General features: G+C 46.6%; 1 pseudogene; it reads right to left on the bottom strand.

The window, feature by feature from the left end:
• Positions 1-20,371, bottom strand: part of LOC139253653 (zinc finger protein 664-like) — a 33,317-nt pseudogene extending 12,946 nt beyond the window's left edge.
• Positions 20,372-23,066: the final 2,695 nt, after the last annotated feature.

Below are 23,066 nucleotides of genomic sequence, written 5' to 3'. Positions count from 1 at the left end.
TGTTCCCGGGGAAGGGATTGGTCTCCGGATTTTGAAGGTGGTTGATTTTAAGTTGCTATTACCTTCTTTCGGGAAGATTGAGTTATATACTTTGATGTGCTGATTTTTATTTTTAAGAGTTTAAATGTTATTAGTTGTTTTTTGTTATTTTTTTCTTTATTTTAACAATGTTTTTGGGTGAGGGTTGTTTTAATGAGTAATTCAGTTGTAGGATGGGGAAGGGGGGTTATGTCCTTTTATGGTCTTAGCGGGTTGATCAGGGTCCTTGCTGCGTTGGAGGACCGCATGGCGGGAGGGGGGAGGGAGAATTTAGGAAGCACTTTTTCCTTTGATTGTTTTTAAATTTACTTTCATAAATCTTGTGTGTGTCATCATCACAGGCAGTCCCTGGGAATCGAGGGAGACTTGCTTCCACTCTAAAAGTGAATTCTCAGCTGACTGAATATTCGAGGATCCACAAAATCCTACAAATCCCGAGAGGACAGACGCACCAACGTTAGCGTCCTCGACCAGGCCAACATCCCCAACATTAAAGCACTCACCACACTTGATCAGCCCCGCTGGGCAGGCCACATTGTCCGCATGCCCGACATGAGACTCCCAAAGCAAGCGTTCTACTCGGAACTCTTCACGGCAAACAAGCCAAAGTTGGGCAGAGGAAACGTTACAAGGACACCCTCAAAGCCTCCCTGATAAAGTGCAACATCCCCACCGACACCTGGGAGTCCCTGGCCAAAGACTGCCCTAAGTGGAGGAAGTGCATCTGGGAGGGCACTGAGCACCTCGAGTCTCGTCACCGAGAGCATGCAGAAATCAAGTGCAGGCAGCGGAAAGAGCATGCGGCAAACCAGTCCCACCCACCCCTTTCACTCAACGACTATCTCTCCCACCTGTGACAGGGACTGTGGTTCTTGTATTGGACTGTTCAGCCACCTAAGGACTAATTTTACGAGTGGAAGCAAGTCTTCCTCAAATCCAAGGGACTGCCTATGATGAACAGTCCAATAAGAGAATTACAGTCTCTGTCACAGGTGGGACTGGTTTGCCGCACGCTCCTTCTGCTGCCTGCGCTTGATTTCTGCATGCTCTTGGCAATGAGACTCGAGGTGACACTCGAGGTGTGTGTGCACGTAGTGGTTCGATGGCAATAGTGTTCCGTTGGGTAGGGTGGGGGGGGGGGGGGGGGGAAGGTGAGGGGGGAGCAGAGAAATCACAGTCCCGCAGCAAACACTTATCCTACTAGTTCTAAATAGCAGTACAATTAGAGCTGGTACGGAGAACATTTTTTGTTAAGAATAAAGGGAAATGAGACATAGGCTTTTTTTTTAAAGAAAAAGACCAGCACGGTGGTTTGGAAGTGTGGAGGGAGTGAGGAAGAAGTCTCCCAAGGGTGCGGGGAGAAAAGTAAGGTGGGGGCTTTTCGGGGGTGGGGGGGGGGGGGGGGGAAGATTTATACTCACTTCACGATCTATCGTCTAGGTGATTGATTGTAGTCTATAGGCCTAATGTTTCACCCTTACTGGGGCTTCATCAGAGACCAGGAAAATCAAGTGGGTCGGGGGGAGGGGTTCAAGGGTCAGAGGGTATCAGATCGATAACTTTACAGTGAGAGGTTATGGAGGGTTTAGAGCTCCCTACCTTCCACCAGGTCAATCGGAACGAGGAGGGCTGGGAGGTGGGAAAGAAATTATTTAAACCTCCTCCCTCTTAGTGATGAGGTGTTAATTGTGTGCTTTGTCTGGTGTTATGGTTCGTGTTTATACTCCTGGTGTGTTGTCTCTGTGTGCTCAATGGTCCTCCCTGTTTGTTAGGTACAAATGTGGAGCTCTGCTCCCTTTTTATTCGTGTTTGTGTGTAGTGTGATGACTCACCTGGTTGAATGTCCGTGGTTGGGGTTTTTTGTGGGGCATCTAATGTTTTGATTTACTGATAGTTTGTTTGTTTCTTTTAAGTCTTTTACCCCATTTTCCCCTACTTCCTGTAAATTTTTGTTTTTTGATTTTAATAAATTATTTTTTTTTTAATTAAAATTTTTTGTTTTTGTTTTGTACTGTTTTTGGTTTTATTATAGTTTGGGGGTTAGTTCTGTTATGTTTTTGTTATTACCGTCTTCGTTCAATCCAGTGTTTTGTTTTATTTTCAGTTTGGTTCCCTACGTCATCTGTTGTCCCCTTTTGTTGTACACCCTTCTATTTCCTGGTCTGCCCGGGGAGAGGGCAGTTTAGGCCTCTGTTTTACACACATTTCTGTTTACTTCCTGTTTCCTTGAGGAGGAGGGAAGAGCTGGGGTTGATTTAGGGGCATTTAGAGTTAGGTCTTGGGGTTAGGGTCTGCATTAATATGTTTTAGGTTAGGGTTCAGTTTTGGGGGTCTAGGGTCTGGGGTTAGGATTGGGTTTGCGAGCTGTGGTGTGGGCTGTTCAGGTTTCGGTTAGGGTTCAGTTTTCGGGGTTTAGGATCCAGAGTTAGGGTTGGGTTTTTGTGGTTGGGGTCAGGACTGTTATGTTTTATGTTGGGGTTAGATTTTAGCGGGGGGTTAGGGTTTGGTTTTGGAGCTGGGGTCTGTGTTTACAAGGTTTAGGTTTATGAGAGTTAAGGTCTGGAGTTAGGGTTCGGTTTTGGGGCTGGGGTATAGATTTAAAGGTTACACGTTTTAGGTTTAGGTTTATGAGGGTTGGGGTCTGGAGTTAGGGTTAGTTATTTTCGTTTTTTTTTATATTATTTTAGTTAAGAGTATGATTCTGTTCTGTTTTTTTTGGTAAATTGGATTCTCTCTTAAGGTTTGGGATTAGTTTTAGCGTTTATTGTTACAGTCTGGGAACTAGGATTGGGTTTAGGGGTTTATGGATAAGGCCTGGGAGTTAGGCTATTCTGTCATCTATGCTTGGGTATATGGGGCACATGATCAAAATCTCCAGGGAATGCCAAAAAGGGCCCATGGCCAACTGTGAAGAGGACTTTAAGTGCCTTCATTTTCAATTCACAGGTTAGTAATTGGGGCAGGTTGATGTGAAATGAAATTTAATGCAGAGAAATGTGCTGCGATAGATTTTGGGAGGAAGAAAAAGGGTGAAAATGTACATTAAATGGTAAAACTTTCAATGGAGTAGAGGAGCAGCGAGATTTAGGGTTGTAAGATTCTAGCTAATTCCTTGTCTTATTAAGGATCGAGAGGTCTAGTGTTAGAACACAAGAAATAGGAGTAGGAGTGGGCCATCTGGCCCCTCGAGTCCGCTCTGCCATTCAATAAGATCATGGCTGATCTGATCCTGGCCTTAACTCCACTTCCCTGCCCGCTCCCCATAACCCTTCACTCCCTTATCTTTCAAAACTCTGTCTATCTCCACCTTAAATATATTCAATGATTATCAGCAACTTTAATATCTTAAGAACTATAATTTGAGCAGATTCTCTGTGTTCTACCACATCAGAGTAAAGATACAAGTCCCACGTGTCCACAGTAACTGACACCAGGTCAGCCCTCTGGATGCCCTGAGCTTGATCTCCGGTGTCTCCAGTCCCGACTGCCCCCTTACATCAGTCTCCCCTCACTTTTATACCTTGCACTGATCCACCTCTGGCACCGGACTCTTCTTTGTCTTCCCAGCTGGGTTTGGGCAGGAAGCGAGGAAAAGACAGTTGGAATTTCTCGAATCTGTGATTTACAAGGACACTTTCCCTGGTTCCCAGCAGTTACTTTTATTCATTATCTTTAAACTCCCTGCCTGCTGTTAGTTGTTATTTCTTATAGTTTCACAATTATAGGTATAAACAAAACATGTTATAATCTAATCTATTGTGTTACCCACTCTGGTTTAAGCTTACATTGTGGTTACTAACAGACAAACCCTGTTCTTTCCCCTGATCTGATTACAGATTCCAACAGTGGGTTCAGTGAATGGAATGTCTTATCAGTGTTGCCATGGCGACACTGCAGTGAATCGATTGTTTGAGTTTCTAACTCAGGCTAAACTTCTCTCTCCCATGATGCACATTATATCAGTCAGTTTATGTCAATGTGTTTTAGCCATGCTAAGTTAATACCTCTAAAACCTACAAGGGCTTCAGTTAGACAAATCTTTAAAAGTAGGACAAATTGATAGCGGTTAAAAAGCACATGGGATCCTAGGGTTTTATAAATAGGGGCATGGTGTACAAAAGGGCAGAGGGCATGTAGATCTGCGCAAATCATTGGTTAGGCTGCAGTTCGAATATTGTGTCAGGTTTTGGGGATCTTACACCAGGAAGGATGTCGAAGCCATGGAGAGGGTGCAGAGAGATTCACTGAGATGATACCAGGGAAGAGAGGCTTTAGTTATCAGGGGGGATTGGAGAAACTGGGGCTCTTTTCATTAGAACAAAGGGGAATTGGAGATCTGAGGGAGCTGTTCAAAGTTTGATCAGGTAAATGAGGAAAAACTATTTCCACCAGTCGGTGAGTCAGTAACTCGAGGGCATCAAATTCAAACCATCACCCAAAGGCTCAGACCCAGAGAGGAACTATCGAACACACTAATGTTCAGGACACTCACTGTCCCTCCGGATCTGTGTCCAGGGGAGGGACTAATGGGTTTCTCTTATCTTTGGGTTAAATTTTGTTCTCATCGAGGTGATGGATGTCACTGCCATGGAATAGTGTATTCTGAGCACCAAGTGTCTGCCTGAAACACTCTCCAGTCAGGTACAGCACGGGTTAGATACAGAGTAAAGCTCCCTCTACACTGTCCCAGCAAACACTCCCAGGGCAGGTACAGCACGGGGTTAGATACAGAGTAAAGCCTCCTCTACACTGTCCCATCAAACACTCCCAGGGCAGGTACAGCACAGGATTGCTGCACTGTCAGTGTTGCCATCTTTCAGATGAGTCGTTTAACCGAGGCCCCATCAGCTCTCAACTAATATCACTCAAACAGATTATTGACCATTGCTGTTCATGGCAGCTTGCTGTGTGCAAATCATCTGCTGCATTTCCTATACTACAACAGTGAATGCACTTCAAATGTACTTTGGAGTTGTTAGCGCGAATGTACCTTCCAAGAATCACTCGTCACTCAGGGTTAGTCCATACATCAAAACGGTTTATTACGCCGGCGGGGAGATAAAGCAACTGGTGGGTCCAGGTACCTCTCTCCGCCGAACAAAGGGTTTCATGGATTTTTATATGTTTTATAACAGTTTACTACAGTTACATCAGACCATTTCGGCCGGACACTATCCAATTATATTGATTATAGATTACATATAGATTCAAATAGACCAATAGAAGTGGTCTCTAACCATTATGTGACTGCGTGATTGTCTCATGTGTTTCTAAGGATTATTCATGGTCTTGTGACATGGTCTGGGCCCTTCCCTTATCTTACTGTCCTTGGGTGCTGTCTTTGGGCAGTCTCCTTATCTTCGTCCTGTTAAAGAGTCGTATTGTTCTAACATGGACTGGGACGTCTCGTCTGGGGCCTATTAGCCCGATGATTAAGAACATCTGCAGAGCTCATGTGTATCCCTGCGTGAGAAAACAACAGTTATCAGTAACTAATAATGCAGCCTCTGTTTGCTGACCGAAATCCCTTGGGGCTTTGCTAAACCACAAGGAGCCATCTTTATACATTTTACACACGCATTTAATGCTACAATTACATTTTTCGTTCTAACATCTATGCTACAGGTGCCGTTGCCCTAGGGGAAAATCTTTCTTGATAACAGTGTTGTTGTACTTCATTGGCTGTAAAGCACTTTGGGACACCCTGAGGTCATGTGAGGTGCTACGTAAGGACAGGTCTTTGTTAAATGAAGGAGAAAAGTTCCAAAAAAGGAACAGTTGGTAACAGGACAACAATTATTCTCCTCTTATATTGAAGAAATCAAGGAATGGACATACTGTGTATTGGAACCAAAGCTGATTTATTTGTCAGATATCCAGAAAATTAAACTCCAGTTACCGGGAAACACAGTCCGATTGGGACTGAGCTGTGTTCATTCTGACAATGTGATTCACAGCAGAATACAAACCCTACAGTCACTTGTGAACGCGCTGGTGTCTCAGCAGGTTGGATGATGTAGTGAATCCCTTCCCGCATTCAGAGCAGGTGAACGGCCTCTCCCCAGTGTGAACTCGCTGGTGTCTCAGCAGGTCGGATGATGTAGTGAATCACTTCCCGCATTCAGAGCAGGTGAACGGCCTCTCCCCAATGTGAACTCGCTGGTGTCTCAGCAGGCTGGATGACTGAGTGAATGCCTTCTCACACACGGAGCAGGTGAACGGCCTCTCCCCGGTGTGAACTCGCTGGTGTTTCAGCAGGGTGGATGAATCACTGAATCCCTTCCCACAAACAGAGCAGGTGAACGGCCTCTCCCCAGTGTGACTGCGTCGATGAATTTCCAGCTCAGACGGGTAACTGAATCCCTTCCCACAGTCCCCACATTCCCATGGTTTCTCCATTATGTGGATGTTCTTGTGTCTCTCCAGGTTAAACGATCAGTTGAAGCCTCGTCCACACACACAACACGTGTACGGTTTCTCCCCACTGTGAAGGGTGCGATGTTTATTCAGGCTGTGTAACTGGTTAAAGCTCTTTCCACAGGCAGTGCACTGGAACACTCTCACTCGGGTGTATGTGTCTCGGTGCTTTTCCAGTCACACTGATGTTTGAAATCTATTGCCACAGACAGAACAGACAAACATTTCTCCTTCCACATTCAAAGGCCGATGATATTCAGGTCCTGCTACATTGAGTGACTCTGTCAGATCTTGACGTGATGTTTGGTTCCAATTCCCCGTCTGTAAATCCTCCCCTTCTAATACCCTGTAAAAGGAGTTTACAAAACTCACTACTGAAAGGGCAGGATAGAAATTCAGAACAGACAATTCGACTTTCGAGGGAACATTTTTTCCTCTCGTTCCCCCAAAGCTGTAAATCCCCATCCCACACACTCTCCCTCCTCCCGGAGCTGAAACCCAAACCCATCGCACCATCTCCATCATTTCTTTCTTCTCGCTGTTTTTTTCCCTCCCCTGAAGGTGCTGACTCTGGCTGGGTTCAGTTCCACACTCACTGGTTCCCCTCCCTCTCCTCCCCTGAAGGTGCTGACTCTGGCTGGGTTCAGTTCCACACTCACTGGTTCCCCTCCCTCTCCTCCCCTGAAGGTGCTGACTCTGGCTGGGTTCAATTCCACAGTCACTGGTTCCCCTCTCTCCCCTGAAGGTGCTGACTCTGGCTGGGTTCACGTCGACACTGGGCAGAATATGGGTATTCTGAACACCGAGTGTGTGCCTGAAACATGTTCTGGTCAGGTACAGAGTAAAGCTCCCTCTACACTGTCCCATCAAACACACCCAGACCAGGTACAGCACAGGTTAGGTGCAGAGTAAAGCTCCCTCTACACTGTCCCATCAAACAAGTAGAAAGTAAATTTGAAGTCAGAGGAAACAAGCAAGACAAAAGGGTAAAAAAAATTGAAAAGCTCTTTGTCTAAATGCATGTAGCATTCGTAACAAAATAGATGAGTTGACGGCACAAATAGATACAAATAGGTATGATCTGATAGCCATTACAGAGACATGGTTGCAAGGTGACCAGGACTGGGAACAAAATATTCAGGGGTATTTGACAATTCGGAAGGACAGACAGAAAGGAAAAGGAGGTGGGGTAGCACTGTTAATAAAGGATGGGATCAGTGCATTAGAGAGAAACGATATTGGCTCAGAGAATCAAGAGGTTGAATCAGTTTGGGTGGTGAGAAGGAATAACAAAGGGAAAAAGTCACTGGTGGACGTAGTCTATAGGCCCCTAACAGTAGCTACATGATTGGATGGAGTATAAATCAAGAAATAATGGAGACTTGTAAAAAAGGAACAGCAATAATCATGGGTGATTTTAACCTTCATATATTTTGGTCTCTGTATTTAAGGAAGGATATACTTGCATTGGAGGCTGTTCAGAGAAGGTTCACTAGGTTTATTCCAGAGATTAGGGGGTTGACTTATGAGGATAGGTTGAGTAGGTTGGGCCTTAACTCATTGGAGTTCAGAAGAATGAGAGGTGATCTTATTAAAACTTATAAGATAATGAGGAGGCTCGAGAAGGTGGATGGAGAGAGGATATTTCCATTCATAGGGGAAACTAAAACTAGGGGACATAGACCTAGAATAAGGGGCCGCCCTTTTAAAACTGAGATGAGGAGAAATTTCTTCTCAGAGGGTTGTAAATCCATGGAATTCTCTGCCCCAGAGAGCTGTGGCTGCTAGGTCATTGAATATATTAAAGGCGGAGAGAGACAGAATTTTGAGCGATAAGGGAAGAAAGGGTTATGGGGAACGGACAGGGAAGTGAAGCTGAGTCCATGATATTCAATGGCGGAGCAGGCTCAAGGGACCAAATGGCCTACCCCTGCTCCTATTTCTTATGTTCTTAAACACTTCCAGGGCAGGTACAGAGTAAAGCTCCCTCTACATTGTCCCATCAAACACTCCCAGGGCTGGTACAGCACGGGTTAGATACAGAGTAAAGCTCCCTCTACACTGTCCCATCAAACACCAGCCCATAATGAGCAGGGCTCAGGGAGGTTGGTTGCTAGGCATTGCAGTGATGTCATAAAGCAGGGCCATTCAGCCCAGCTGGTCCTCTCCTTGTCCCTTTAAAAGGTGGAGAGCTGGGACATCCTGTCTCAACACACATCCCCCCTGTTCATACTGAGAATCCTTGGGGAAGGCCCAAGGCCCAGAGTGTGGAACATAACCCAGGGAGAAAGAGGAGGAGAGAAGGGGAGGTAAATCAAGGAGTCGGGACTGAGGGCCACCAAGCTTCAGTTTTAGAGTCTGTAGACTTCAGAGGGGGAAGAGTGAGTTCTGTAGTTTCAGGATCCAGGGAGAGAGCAAGGCACAAGGCACATTGCACAAATTCTTATTATTTTATCCTTCTCTCCTCTCCTCCCCTGAAGGTGCTGACTCTGGCTGGGTTCAGTTCTACAATCACCAGTTTCTCTCCAATATGTGACCCATGTGCCTAATCTCTATGTGTGAACCTCGACAGTGAGTGTCGACAGGCTGTTCCACTGTCCTCACTTGAGGCCTCACATGTGCATTTTCCAGCAGGGTCACTGGACCCTCCTCCCAATGGCTCAGTGGGTAAAGGTATGCCCAGTGTGACAGTCATAGGAACAGGAGGGACCCAGGTTTAATCCCGTCTGCATTTCCTCCCCTTCTAATCCCCTGTAAAAGCTGTTTACAAAAGTCATCACTGTAAATAGGAACATAGGAACAGGAATAGGCCATTCAGCCCCTTGAGCCTGTCCCACCATTCAATGAGATTGTGGCTGATCAGTATTTTAACTCTGTCTACCTGCCTTGGTTCCATCGCCATTAATACACGCCTAAGGACAATCTATCAATCTCAGTTTTGGAATTTTGAATTGGTCCCCAGCCTCCGTTTTATGGGGAACAGAGTTCCAGATTTCCATTAGACTTTAAGAGCATAAGAAATAGGAGCAGGAGTGGGTTAAACAGCCCCTCGAGCCTGCTGTGCCATTCAATAAGATCATGGCTGATCTTCTACCTCAGCTTCACTTTCCCACACTATCCCCGTATCCCTTGATTTCTTTAGTGTCCAAACATCTATCGATCTCAGCCCTGAATACACTCAACGACTGAGCATCCACAGCTCTTTGGGGCAGAGAATTCCAAAGATTCACAACCCTTTGAGCGAAGACATTTCTCCTCATCTCAGTCCTAAATGGCCGTCCGTTATCCTGAGACTGTGACCCCTAGTTCTAGACTCTCCAACTAAGAGAAACAGCCAATCAGCATTTGTGTGAGGAAGTGCTTCCTGACATCACCCTGAATGGCCTGGCTCTGATTTTAAGGTTGTGACCCCTTGTTGTGGACTCCTCCACCAGAGGAAATCGTTTCTCTCCATCTACCCTATCAACTCCTTTAATCTTAAACACCTCAATTAGATCACCCTTTAATCTTCTATATTTCTCATCATTTACAAACATCATCATTGTAAGTACAGGATCATAGAACCACAGAAGTTTACAGCATTAAAGGAGGCCATTCAGCCCATCGTGTCTGTGCCGGCCGACAAAGAACTATCAAGCCAAACCCCACGTTTCAGCTCTTGATCTGTGGCCTTGTAGGTCACGGCACTTCAAATGCATATCCAAATTAATTTTCAATGCTCTGAGGGTTTTTGCCTCCACCACCCTCTTAACCTCCTACCACTTTAAATCTACGCCCCCTGGTTGTTGACCCTCTGCTAAGGGGAATAGGTCCTTGTTATCCACTCCAACTAGGCCCCTCATAATTTTATACACCTCAATTAGGTCTCCCCTCAGCCTCCTCTGTTCCAAAGAAAACAACCCCAGCCTATCCAATCTTTCCTCATCGCTAAAATTCTCCAGTCCAGGCAACATCCTCATAAATCTCCTCTGTACCCTCTCCAGTGCAATCACATCTTTCCTGTAATGTGGTGACCAGAACTGCATGCAGTACTCTAGCTGTGGCCTAACTAGTGTTTTATACAGTTCAAGCATAACCTTCCTGCTCTTGTATTCGATATGCCTTCTTAACCACCTTATCTACCTGTCCTGCTACCCTAAGAGATTTGTGGACATGCCCTCCAAGGTCCCTTTGTTCCTTTACACTTCTCAGTGTCCTACCATTTAATGTGCATTCCCTTGCCTGTTTGCCCTCCCCAAATGTATTACCTCACACTTCTCCAGATTGAATTCCATTTGCCACTGTTCAGCCCACCTGATCAGTTCATTCATACCTTCCTGCAGCCGACAGCTTTCTTCTTCATTATCAACCACACAGCCGATTTTAGTATCATCTGCAATTCTTAATCATACCCCCTACATTCAAGTCGAAATCATTGATATATACCACAAAAAGCAAGGGACCTAGTACTGCGCCCTGCGGAACCCCACTGAATATGGCCTTCCAGTCACAAAAACACCCATCGACCATTACCCTTTGCTTCCTGACTCTGAGCCAATTTTGGATCCAACTTGCCACTTTGCCCTGGATCCCATGGGCTTTTACTTTCATGACCAGTCTGCAATGTTGGAGCTTATCAAATGCCTTATGGAGCTTATCAAATCCATATGCACTACAGCAAACGCACTACCCTCATCAACCTTCTTTGTTACCTCCTCAAAAAATTCAATGAAGTTAGTCAGACCCGACCTTCCCTGAACAAATCCATGCTGGCTGTTCTTTATTAATCCGTGTTTTTCTAAATGAAGATATATCCTGTCCCTTAATGCTGTGGTATATAGAGACCCAGCTAAGAGAGCCCTATACAGCCAGCGCCTCACAGCCAATCTGGCGTGCCTTGATGACCCTGAGAGGCTGAATACCCACAGCGTTTGGTCTGTCCTCCAGGTCACTGTAACCAGTGGCTGTGAAGAGACACTTGGTCACTCAACCAGGAAACATCAGGACTGGTTTGATGAAAATGATCAGGAGATCGAAGAACTAATAGATCGCAAGCGCAAAGCATTTCTGAGCCTCAAACAACAATCCAACTCGGGAACTGCAAAACAACATTACAGATGGCGCAAGTCTCAGGTCCAACAAAAAACCCGGGACCTAACGAACAGGTGGTGGATGGAGAAAGCACAGGAGATACAACAACTGGCCGATAGTCATGGTATGCGAGGATTCTTCACGGCAGTCAAGGCCACCTACGGTCCAAACTCCCAAGGCCCTACCCCACTCCTGGCCAAGAACGGGGAAACACTCATCAAGGACACTGAGGCTGTCAGGGCCCGATGGAAGGAGCACTTTGAAGATCTCCTCAATCAAGACTCTGCCTTTGACTTGAGTATTCTCGACTCCATCCCGCAGCATCTCAGTGAAACTCCAACATTGCACGAGCTAGGTAAAGCCATAAAACAGCTCAAGAACAACAAGGCTACGGGTGCGGATGGAATCCCTGCTGAGGCGCTAAAGTATGGCGGAGAGGCGCTGATGGCGCGGATACATGACCTCATTTCTCTCATCTGGAGGGAGAGCATGCTGGGAGATCAGAGATGCAGTGATTGTCACCATTTTTTTTTAAAAAGGGGACGAATTCGACTGCGGCAACTACAGGGGAATCTCCCTGCTATCAGCCACTGGGAAAGTTGTTGCTAGAGTTCTCCTCAATCGTCTTCTCCCTGTGGCCGAGGAGCTCCTCCCGGAATGACAATGTGGATTTCGTCCCCTACGGGGCACAACGGACATGATCTTTGCAGCGTGACAGCTGCAGGAAAAATGCAGGGAGCAGCTCCAGCCCTTATACATGGCCTTTCTCGATCTTACAAAGGCCTTTGACACTGTCAACCATGAGGGTCGATGGAGCGCCCTCCTCCGTTTCGGATGCCCCCAAACGTTTGTCAACATCCTTCGCCTGCTTCACGATGACATGCAGGCCGTGATCCTTATCAACGGATCCATTACAGACCCAATTCACGTCCGGACCAGGGTCAAACAGGGCTGCGTTATCGCTCCAACACTTTTCTCAATCTTCCTCGTTGCCATGCTCCACCTCACAATCAACAAGCTCCCCGCTAGAGTGGAACTAAACTACAGAACCAGTGGGAAGTTGTTTAACCTACGCCACCTCCAGGCCAGGTCCAAGATTACCCCAACCTCTGTCGTGGAGCTGCTGTATGTGGACGATGCCTGCGTCTGTGCACATTCAGAGGCCGAACTCCAGGATATAGTCAATGTATTCACTGAGGCATATGAAAGCATGGGCCTTACACTTAACATCCGTAAGATAAAGGTCCTCCACCAGCCTGTCCCCGCCACACAGCACTGCCCTCCAATCATCAAGATTCATGGCATGGCCCTCGACAACGTGGACCATTTCCTATATCTCGGGAGCCTTTCATCAACAAAGGCAGACATTGATGCGGAGATTCAACATCACCTCCAGTGCGCCAGTGCAGCCTTCGGCCATCTGAGGAAAAGAGTGTTTGAAGACCAGACCCTCAAATCTACCACCAAGCTCATGGTCTACAGGGCTGTAGTAAAAGCCGCCCTCCTGTATAGGTCTAAGGCATGGACGATGTATAGAAGGCACCTCAAGTCGCTGGAGCTATATCACCAATGATGTCTCCGCTAGATCCTGCAAATCCACTGAGGGCAGGCGCACCAACATCAGTGTCCTCATCCAGGCTAACATCCCCAATATTGAAGCACTGACCACACTCGATCAACTTCGCTGGGCAGGCCACATAGTTCGCATGCCAGATATGAGACTCCCGAAGCAAATGCTTTATGCGGTGCTCCTTCATGGTAAACGAGCCAAAGGTGGGCAGCGGAAACGTTGTAAGGACACCCTCAAAGCCTCCCTGGTAAAGTGCGACATCACCACTGACACCTGGGAGACCCTGGCCGAAGACCGCCCGAGGTGGAGAAAGTGTATCCGGGAGGGCGTTTAGCTCAAAGAGTGAAGAGGTTAGGCGCAGGCAGTGGAAGGAGCGCGCGGCAAACCAGCCCCACTCACCCCTTCCCGCGACGAATGTCTGTCCCACCTGTAACAGGGTCTGTGGCTCTCGTATCGGACTGTTCAGCCATCAAATAACTCACTTTGGGAATGGAAGCAAGTCTTCCTCGATTCCGAGGGACTGCCTATGAGGATGATTCCTGGTCTATCTTTGTCCTTTTCCATAACTACCCGAAATCCAATTGAATTATGATCACTACCACCAAAATGCTCTCCCACTGATACCCCTTCCACCTACCCAGCTTCATTCCCTAAAACAAAGTCCAGAACCACCTTCTCTCTTGTTGGACTTGTTACATACTGGCTAAAAAGTTCTCCTGAATGCATTTTAGAAATTCCGCACCCTCTATACCATTCACACTAATTCTAGCCCAGTTAATATTAGGGCAGTTGAAATCCCCGCCTATTACTGCCCTATTGTTTTGCACCTGTCAGAAATGTGCCTACATATTTGCTCTTCTGGCTCCCTCTGACTGTTTGGGGGTCTATAATACATCCCCAGCAGTGTGACTGCCCCTTTTTTGTTCTTCAGTTCTCCCATGTGGCCTCAGTTGATGATCCTTCTGACATATCATCCCTCCTCACAGCTGTAATTGTTTCTTTAATCAATACTGCGACCACCCCCCTCCATTTTTATCCCCGTCTCTATCCCATCTGAAAACCCTGTAACCAGGAATGTTGAGCTGCCATACTTTCCCTTTCAGCCATGTCTCAGTAATAGTTATATTATACTCCCTCGTGTCTATTTGTGCTCTCAGCTCATCTGCCTTATTCCCATGACTCCTTGCATTGAAGTATATACCATTAAGCATTGCCAAACTGCCTTGTCATCTATTTTATAGACCTTGTTTCCTCCGTATTCCAAATTCACTTTATACTTTCTTGATTTCCAATTTCAGCTTTGCTTCTCTCCATTCTGAATCCATTCTCAGGTTCCCATCCTCCTGCCAAGTAATTTAAACCCTCCTCAACCAAACTACCAAACCCCACCATGAGGATACTGGTTCCGGCTATGTTGCCAAACACCTTAAATCCGTGTCCTCTGGTTACCGGCCCTTCTGACACTGAAAATTGGTTCTCCTTATTAAGAGGGTTGGTGGGCTGGAGGAAGTTACAGAGATGGGGAGAGGCGAGGCCTTGCAGGGATTTGAACAAGAGGAGGAGTATTTTAAAGGCTGAAGCCACCAGCCATCTCCCCCAGTGCAGAATGTGACTCACTATTAACAGGAAGGATTTTTGTTTAAGTACTAAAGATGCATAATGAGAGATCAATCTCTGTCCCTTTAACTAACAGTGACATGAGGGAAATGAATGACGTGTAAACACCTGGTCCACTTGCAGACAGAATTGGTGGTGAAAACTGGGAGTGGAGGAGAAACAGTCTAGAAATGTGTGTTGATTTGGATTTCAGCACAGCAGGAGGGACAATGTGTGGGACAGAGATTTACAGGTTTGGAAGAGCAAGAGTGGAAAGAATGTTCCATGGAAACTAGATGTGTCTATTCTGAATTTCTGTCTTGTACTGACAGTGATGAGTTTTGTTATCTCCTTTTACAGCGTATTAGAAGGGGAGATTTTCAGACAGGAAACACAAACCAAACATCACGTCAAGATCTGACGGAGTCAATCGATTCATCAGGACCTGAATATCATCGGCCTCTGAAAGTGGAAGGAGAAATGTTTGCCTGTTCTGTCTGTGGGAAAAGATATCAAACATCAGTGTGACTGGAAAGGCACCGAGACACACACACCTTAAGTGAGAGTGTTCCAGTGCACTGCCTGTGGAAAGTGCTTTATCCAGTTACACAGCCTGAAAAATCATCGCACCATTCACAACTGATTGGCCAACCATGGAGAGTCACAAGGATACCCGCACCATGGAGAAACCATGGAAATGTGGGGACTGTGGGAAGGTATTTAGAAAACCGTGAGAGCTGGAAATTCATCGACGCAGTCACACTAGGGAGAGGCCGTTCATCTGCTCCGTGTGGGGGAAGGGATTCACTGGGTCTTCCCAACTTGTAACTCACCAGAGAGTTCACACTGGGGAGAGACTGTTCACCTGCTTGGAGTGTGGGAAGGGATTCACTCGGTAATCCGACCTGCTGACACACCAGCGAGTTCACAAGTGACTGCAGGGGTTGGAATCTGTTGTTATTGCTGCTGTTAATCACATCCCGACTGAACCACGTTCATTCTGACAGTTGGAGTTTGTTTCTGCTGATGTTAATAACCCTACAACTGGGCTGGACTTTAATATTCTGGATATATTGCTGATTGTGTTCTTGGGGCTGCAGTGTCCATTTAAGAAACGCTGTATGTTATCTTTCCCCTTAATTCAGCGACTCTCAACAGAAATTTAGTTTGCAATAAAATTATGAACTTTTACTTTAATCCTAAGTTGATCTTTGGTACAAAATCTACAATAGTATGAAAGTTTCCACTGAAGAACATCTCCAATTAGAAAGAGCTGGCTGACAATTCTTACTGACTTGCACATTACACACAGTGGCCCCTCCATTATCCACAAGAAGGGGAATGGGAATTGGTGGGTAATCAGTGTCCCCAAATGTTGCCCCTCCCGTCTGGTGTAGCAATCTCCTCGGCACAGGAATAGAGACAAGTCCAGACCAAAAGTGTGCATAGTACTCCAGCTGTGGTCTTACCAACGCCCTGTACAGGTGTAGCAGGGCTTCCCTACTTTTATACTCCATCCCCCTTGCAATAAAGGCCAGCATTCCATTTGCCTTCCTGATTGTTTGCTGTACTTGCATGCTAACTTTTTGCATTTCATGTCTAAGAATGCCCAGATCTCTTTGTATTACAGCATTTTGTAATCGTCCTCATTTAAATAATAATTTTTTTAATTTTTCCTACCAAAGGGGATAACCTGACATTTTACCACATTATAGTCCATCTGCCAGATTTTTGCCCACTCACTGAGCCTATCCAAATCCCTTTATAGATTATTCGCGCCCTCCTCACAACTTGCTTTCCACCTATCTTTGTATCAGCAGCAAATTTGGCTGCATTACACTAAGTCCCTTCATCCAAGTCATTAATATAAATTACAAATAGTTGAAGCCCCTGCACTGATCCCTACAGCACACCACCAGTTACAGTTTGCCAACCTGAAAATGACCCATTTATCCTAACTCTCTGTTTTCTGTTAGTTAACCAATCCTCTATCCATGCTAATATATTACCCCCAACCCCGTGAGCTCTTCGCTTGTACAGTAACCTTTTGTGTGGCACCTTATCGAATGCTTTCTGGAAATCCAAATGTATGACATCAACGGGTTCTCCTTTATCCACTCTGCTCGTTACATCCTCAAACAACTCCAACAACTTTGTCAAACATGATTTCCCTTTCATAAAACCATGCTGACTCTGCTTGACTGCAATATGATTTTCTAAATGTCCTGCTACTTCTTCCTTAATGATGGGCTCCAGTATTTTCCCAATGACATGGTAGGCTAACTGGTCTATAGTTTCCTGATTTCTGTCTCCGTCTCTTGAATAGGAATGTAACATTTGCGGTTTTCCAGTCCGCTGGGACCTCTCCAGAATTCAGGTAATTTTGGTAGATTACAACCAATGTATCCACTATCTTTGCAGCCACTTCTTTTAAGATCCTAGGATGCGTGCCATCAGGTCCAGGGGACTTGTCCACCTTTAGTCCCATTTGTTTGCTTAGTACTTTATCTCTAGTGATAGTGACTGTTTTAAGTCCCCCCTCCCCTCACCACCACAATAGCTCCTTGATTATCAACTGTTGGGATGTTTTTAGTGTCATCTAACGTGAAGACCAATACAAAATATTTGTTCAAAATCTCTGCCATTTCCGTGTTTCCCAATATTAATTCTCCAGTCTCATCCACTAAAGGACCAATGTTTACTTTAGCTACTCGGTTCCTTTTTATATATCTGTCGAAGCTCTTACTGATATTTCTTGCTAGTTTGCTCTCAGCTGCTATCTTCTCTGTCATCATTTTTTTTAGTTGTCCTTTGCTGGTTTCTAACAATTTCCCAATCCTCTGGCCTTCCACTGTCCTTCACAACATTGTTTGCCTTTTTTTCAATTTGATACCTTTACTTCCTTAGTTAGCCAGGGATGGTTCAGCCTTCTCTAAGCATCTTTGTTTCTCACGAATAAATCTTTGCTGAGAGTTATGAAATATCTCCTTAAATGTTTGCCACTGCATTTCTACAGTCTTACCCTTTAACATACTTTCCCAGTCCACGTGGTGTCAGTGACGCTGGTGTGCCGACAGGGTGGATGAGCGAGTGAATCCCTTCCCACACTCTGAGCAGAACGACCTCTCCCCTGTGTGACTGCAGTGATGAGTTTCCAACAGGGATGGGTAATTGAATCCCTTTCCACAGTTCCACAGTTTCTCCATGGTACGGGGTGTCCATGTGTCTCTCCAGGTTGGACGATCAGTTGAAGCCTGGTCCCCACAGAACATGTGTACGGTTTCTCCCCAGGGTGAATGGTGCGATGTTTTTTCAGGCTGTGTAACTGGTTAAAGCTCTTTCCACAGTCAGTGCACTGAAACAATCTCATTCGGGTGTGTGTGTCTCGGTGCTTTTCCAGTCACACTGATATTTGAAATCTTTTCCCACAGGCAGAACAGGCAAACATTTCTTCTTCCACTTTCAAAGACCGATGATATTCAGGTCCTGATGAATCGAGTGACTCCGTCAGATTTGGTTTGGTTTGAGTTTCCTGTCTGTAAATCCTCCCCTTCTAATTCCCTGTAAAAGAGTTCACAAAAGTCATCACTAAGTCCTGGGCCGAAAATCAAAACAGACAATTCCAGCTTCCATGGAATATTCTTTCCTCTCTTGTTCCCACAAACATGTGATCCAATCGAATTAAAAGGCGGCAAAATAAGCAACAAAAGCAAAGGGCACCTTCCCAAATAAACCAGAATGTTGTTCCCAGTGCGTATGAGATACTCCGTACCCTGAGGTGCCACCGGTCACGGAAGGCATCAAGGAACCAGTGCACACCGCATGTTCCCTCTCCAGGGCCATCCGGGAACTGACAAGACAAAAGACCACAAGAATTAGGCGCAAGAATAGGCCATACGGTCCCTCAGGCCTGTTCCGCCATTCACTATGATCATGGCTGATCTTCAACCTCAGCTCCACTTTCCTGCCTGATCTCCATATCCCTTGATTCCCCCAGAGTCCAACAATCTATATATCTCAGTCTTGAATATACTCAACACCCACAGCCCTTTGGGGTGGAGAATTCCGAAGATTTACAACCCTCTGAGCGAAGAAATTCCTCCTCATCTCAGTCTTATATGGCCGACCCCCTTATTCTGAGACTGTGGGCCCTATTTTGAGACTCTCCAGTCGGGGGAAACAACCTCTTAGCATCTACCCTGTCAGTCCCCCTCAGAATTTTACATGATCCCCTCTTATTCTTCTAAACTCCGGAGAGTATAGGCCCATACTGCTCAATCCCTCCTCATAGGACAATCCCCCCATCCCAGGAATCAATCTGGTGAACCTTCATTGCACTCTCTCTAAGGCAAGGATATCCTTCCTCAGATAAGAAGAACAAAACTGTGCACAGTACTGCAGGTGTGGTCTCACCAAGGCCTTGTACAATTGTAGCAAGACTTCCTTACTCTTGTACTCCAACCCCCTGGCAATAAAGGCCAACATGCCTTCCTGATCGCTTGCCGTACCTGCATGCCAGTGCTCTGTGTTTCCTGTACGAGGACACCTAAATCTCTCTGAACACCAACATTTATTAGTTTATCATTTAAAAAATATTCTGTTTTTCTATTCTTCCTACCAAAGTGAACAACCTCACATTTCCCCACATTATACTCCATCTGCCACCTTATTGCCCACTTTCTTGACCTGTCCATATCTCTTTGCAGGCTCTTTGCATCCTCCTCACAGCGTACTTTCCCACCTGGCTTTGTATCGTCAGCAAACTTGGATACATTGTACTTGATCCCTTCATGCAAGTCTTTAATACAGATTGTAATTAGCTGAGGCCAAAGCAAAGCTAAGACCAAAGCTGACTGATCCTTGCAGTACCCCACTAGTTACAGCCCGCCAACCGGAACATGTCCCGTGTATCCCGACTCTCTGTCCGTTAACCAATCCTCTATCCGTGCTAATATATTACCCCCAACTCCGTGAGCTCTCAATTAGCATTTTATGTGGCACATCAAATGTGTTTTGGAAATCCTGCAACATTACAGCCACTGGTTCCCCTTCATCCACCCTGCTGCTGACATCCTCAAAAAGCTTAATAAATGTATTAAAGACGATTTCCCTCCCACAAGACCATGTTGAGTGCAGACTGAGAGCCTGATTTTCTCAGTGCCCTGTTACACTTGTGTAGTAATGGATTGCAGCATTTCCCCCAAGGACTGATGTCAGACTAACTGGCCCCGAGTTGCCCGTTTTCTCTCTCCCTCCTTCCCTGACCGTGGAGGAGAGGCAGGCAGCCAGAGTGAGCCAGCCCCTGGGCCTGTCACCGCGGGGGGCGGGGGGGACAAAGCCGGGCTCAGCCTGTGGGCTGTGATTGGGGCCTGAGGCCTACAGCGGGTGTGGGTGAAGCTCCCCGGCCCACCCGCGGGTCCACACCCTCCGCCGCCCCCACAATCTCCTCCCGCCTCCCCGAAGGGTCTGACCCAGTCAAGCTCGGGGCAAACGCCGGAGCCGCAGGTTGTTGTTGGGGGCCTGAGGCCTACCCCTGGTGTTTAGAAAGCCTCCCGGCCGGTTCCGCGGACTCCCCTGCGCCTCCGCCGCTTTGTCCTCCTCCCCGTTCCGGAACCTTCTCTCCGCCTCCGGCCGTTGGGCGGCGCGCGCACTCGAGCGGCACGTGACCCGGCCCCACGGCCTGATTGACAAGAGCATCCGACCAATGGGGAGCGAGAACGCGGGAACAGTGGGCGGGCGGCCGAAGGTGACGCGCGCTGGAACGTGTTGATGTCATGAAAAGTGCAGACGTCATGATATCAATGCAACTTGCTTCTCTTGAGTGAGGGAGCTTGGCGTGGGGCGTTTAGGTTGATGACATTCTGTGCTGACCCTTGACCTCCCTTGCTCCCCAGTGCAGACCAGGAGAGGTTGCACATTCCAGCTGCTCACTGTGGGGGTTGTCAGCGGATCCCAGCCTGGGCTGCAGTTGGGGAGACTGCAGTTAACCTCAGTGCCCTGGGCTCCTGCTACTGATCACTGTCCACTCACCCCAGCAGCAAAGGCCAAGTCTGCGAAGGGGGCGTTGTTTTGGACTGTGATGCCCCCAAGGTGGAATAGGCTGCCAACAATCACTGCATACCCTCACACATTGGCCCTTTGGACGGGCACCAGAAGGCAACCAGTGACCGTGGATCTCCTCACTGTAGAGGAATAGGAGGATATGTTGATCGGGTGGGAGGAGGGTCGTGTGAAGTTTAAACCCTGACATGGACCAGTTGGGCCGAATGGCCTGTTTCTGTGCTGTGTTCAATGAAATACCATGAAAGCTCAAATCAAGGGAATCAGCAACAACAAAAACTTGATTTATATAACGCCTTTAATATGTAAAACATCCCAAGGAATTTCACAGAGTATTATAAGACAAAAACTTGACACCAAGCCACATAAGCAGATATTAGGACAGGTGACCAAAAGCTTGGTCAAAGACATAGGTTTTCAGGAGCAGATTAAAGGAGGAATGAGAGGCGGAGAGGTTTTAGAGCTTGGGGTCTAGGCAACAGAAGGTTGAGCGATTACCATCAGGGATGCTGAAGAAGGCAGAATTAGAGAAGAGCAGATATCTCAGTGGTTGTGGGGTTGGGGGAGATTACAGAGATAGGGAGGGGCGAGGTCATGGAGGGATCTGAAAACAAGCATGAACATTTTGAAATCGAGGCGTTGCTTAACCAGGAAGAATGTAGGTCAGCGATGTTTCCCCAGCATTCTAGGCACACTCGCCTTCCCTCGTTCACCTGGACCTTGCTGGCTGCGATATTTCATCCTGCGACCTCACTTCCACTTGCTTCTGCAAGAAAAAAACAAAACAAAAAATAGCACCGCTCTGTGAGATGTCTTCCCTCCACAGCTCAAACTTAGGTTATATGGATTACATTTCCCTTCCCGAATGCTTGAGCAGCAACTCCTATCTATTTAGATAGTCAATTTTATTTTCACACAAACCTAGGACCAGCCTTTGTGATTGAACAATACAAAAGGTATCTGCAATGTGTTTGCTGCAAGTTCTTTATCTTCCCTCTCGAGCAATCTGTCGTGGAAGATAACACATGATTCCAAATCATTCATTCCAGGCATTTTTTTCAAAAAGTCTTACATTCACTTTTGTCACCATGCTGTGGTATTCAAGATCCATTACTGCAGATAAGAAGTTGAACATAACTGGAGTTCTTCTTTTTGTTCCAGCAAAGATCAAGGTCGTTTACACCTTGAAGTTATTTCCAAATTAAAGGACCCTCTCGGTAACGTTGCACCATCATCATCATCATCATCGACAGTCCCTCGAAATGAGGATGACTTGCTTCTATGCCGAAAAGGGATGAGTTCACAGGTTTTTCAATGAAGGACCTAATATTCCGGATCCTGAACTACATCCTGAAGGGTGGAAGATGCCTGTGCCTGGATTTTTTTAACGTGTGGTTGCACACCAGCCACCCCTACTCTCCAACTGCTCGCCCTAACCCCTCCTCCACCCCCTCACCCCAACCCCTCCTTCACCCTCTCACCCAAACCCCACTCACCCCAACCCCCCTCACCCTTACCCCTCATTCACCCCCTCACCCCAACCCTCCTCACCCAACCCCTCCTCCACCCCCTCACCCCAACCCCTCCTCCACTCCCTCACCCCAACCCCCCCTCAACCCAACCCCTCCTTCACCCCCTCACCCCAACCCCTCCCTCACTCCCTCACTCCAACCCCTCCTTCACCCCCTCACCCCAACCCCTCTTTCACCCCCTCACCCCAACCCGCCTCAACCCAACCCCCCTCACCCCAACCCCTCCTTCACCCCTCACCCCAACCCCCCTCACCCCAACCCCCCTCACTCCTACTCTGCAACCCCCCTCACCCCAGCCTCCTCACACCAAACCCTCCTTCACCCCAACCCCTATTTCACACATACAATTTCATTTTGACCATCACTTCGACCAATAATCCACACTGGAGGTAAATATCACGAGCTTCTGTGTGATGGTGAGTTGATCACTGGACAATAAAGCTCGGAGACCGGTGGGGGGCAGCTCATTATCCTCGGTGTGATTTAGTCCCCTTTCCCACTGAATACTGCGGACAGACATGGTCACCTTGGTAACGGAATGGTCAGTGTGACATCACTTTCTGAACAAGACCACACAAGACAATGGGTTATCAATAAATGGTAAAGGTATTAAACACTCTGCAATTACATTGGAAATAAAATGCTGGAAAATAATTGGTGAAGATAATTTATCTCTGGAATTGACTAGCAAATATTAAAAATGATGTGCTCTGTATGCACAAACACTATATATATATAAAGAAAAAAAAATGCTATATATATATATATATGCTATGATATAT

The sequence above is a fragment of the Pristiophorus japonicus genome, unplaced genomic scaffold (genome assembly GCF_044704955.1).
Source record: "Pristiophorus japonicus isolate sPriJap1 unplaced genomic scaffold, sPriJap1.hap1 HAP1_SCAFFOLD_495, whole genome shotgun sequence".
Lineage (NCBI taxonomy): Eukaryota > Metazoa > Chordata > Chondrichthyes > Pristiophoridae > Pristiophorus > Pristiophorus japonicus.
The sequence above is the reverse complement of the archived record's forward strand: the minus strand, read 5'-3'. Positions and strand labels throughout refer to the sequence as shown.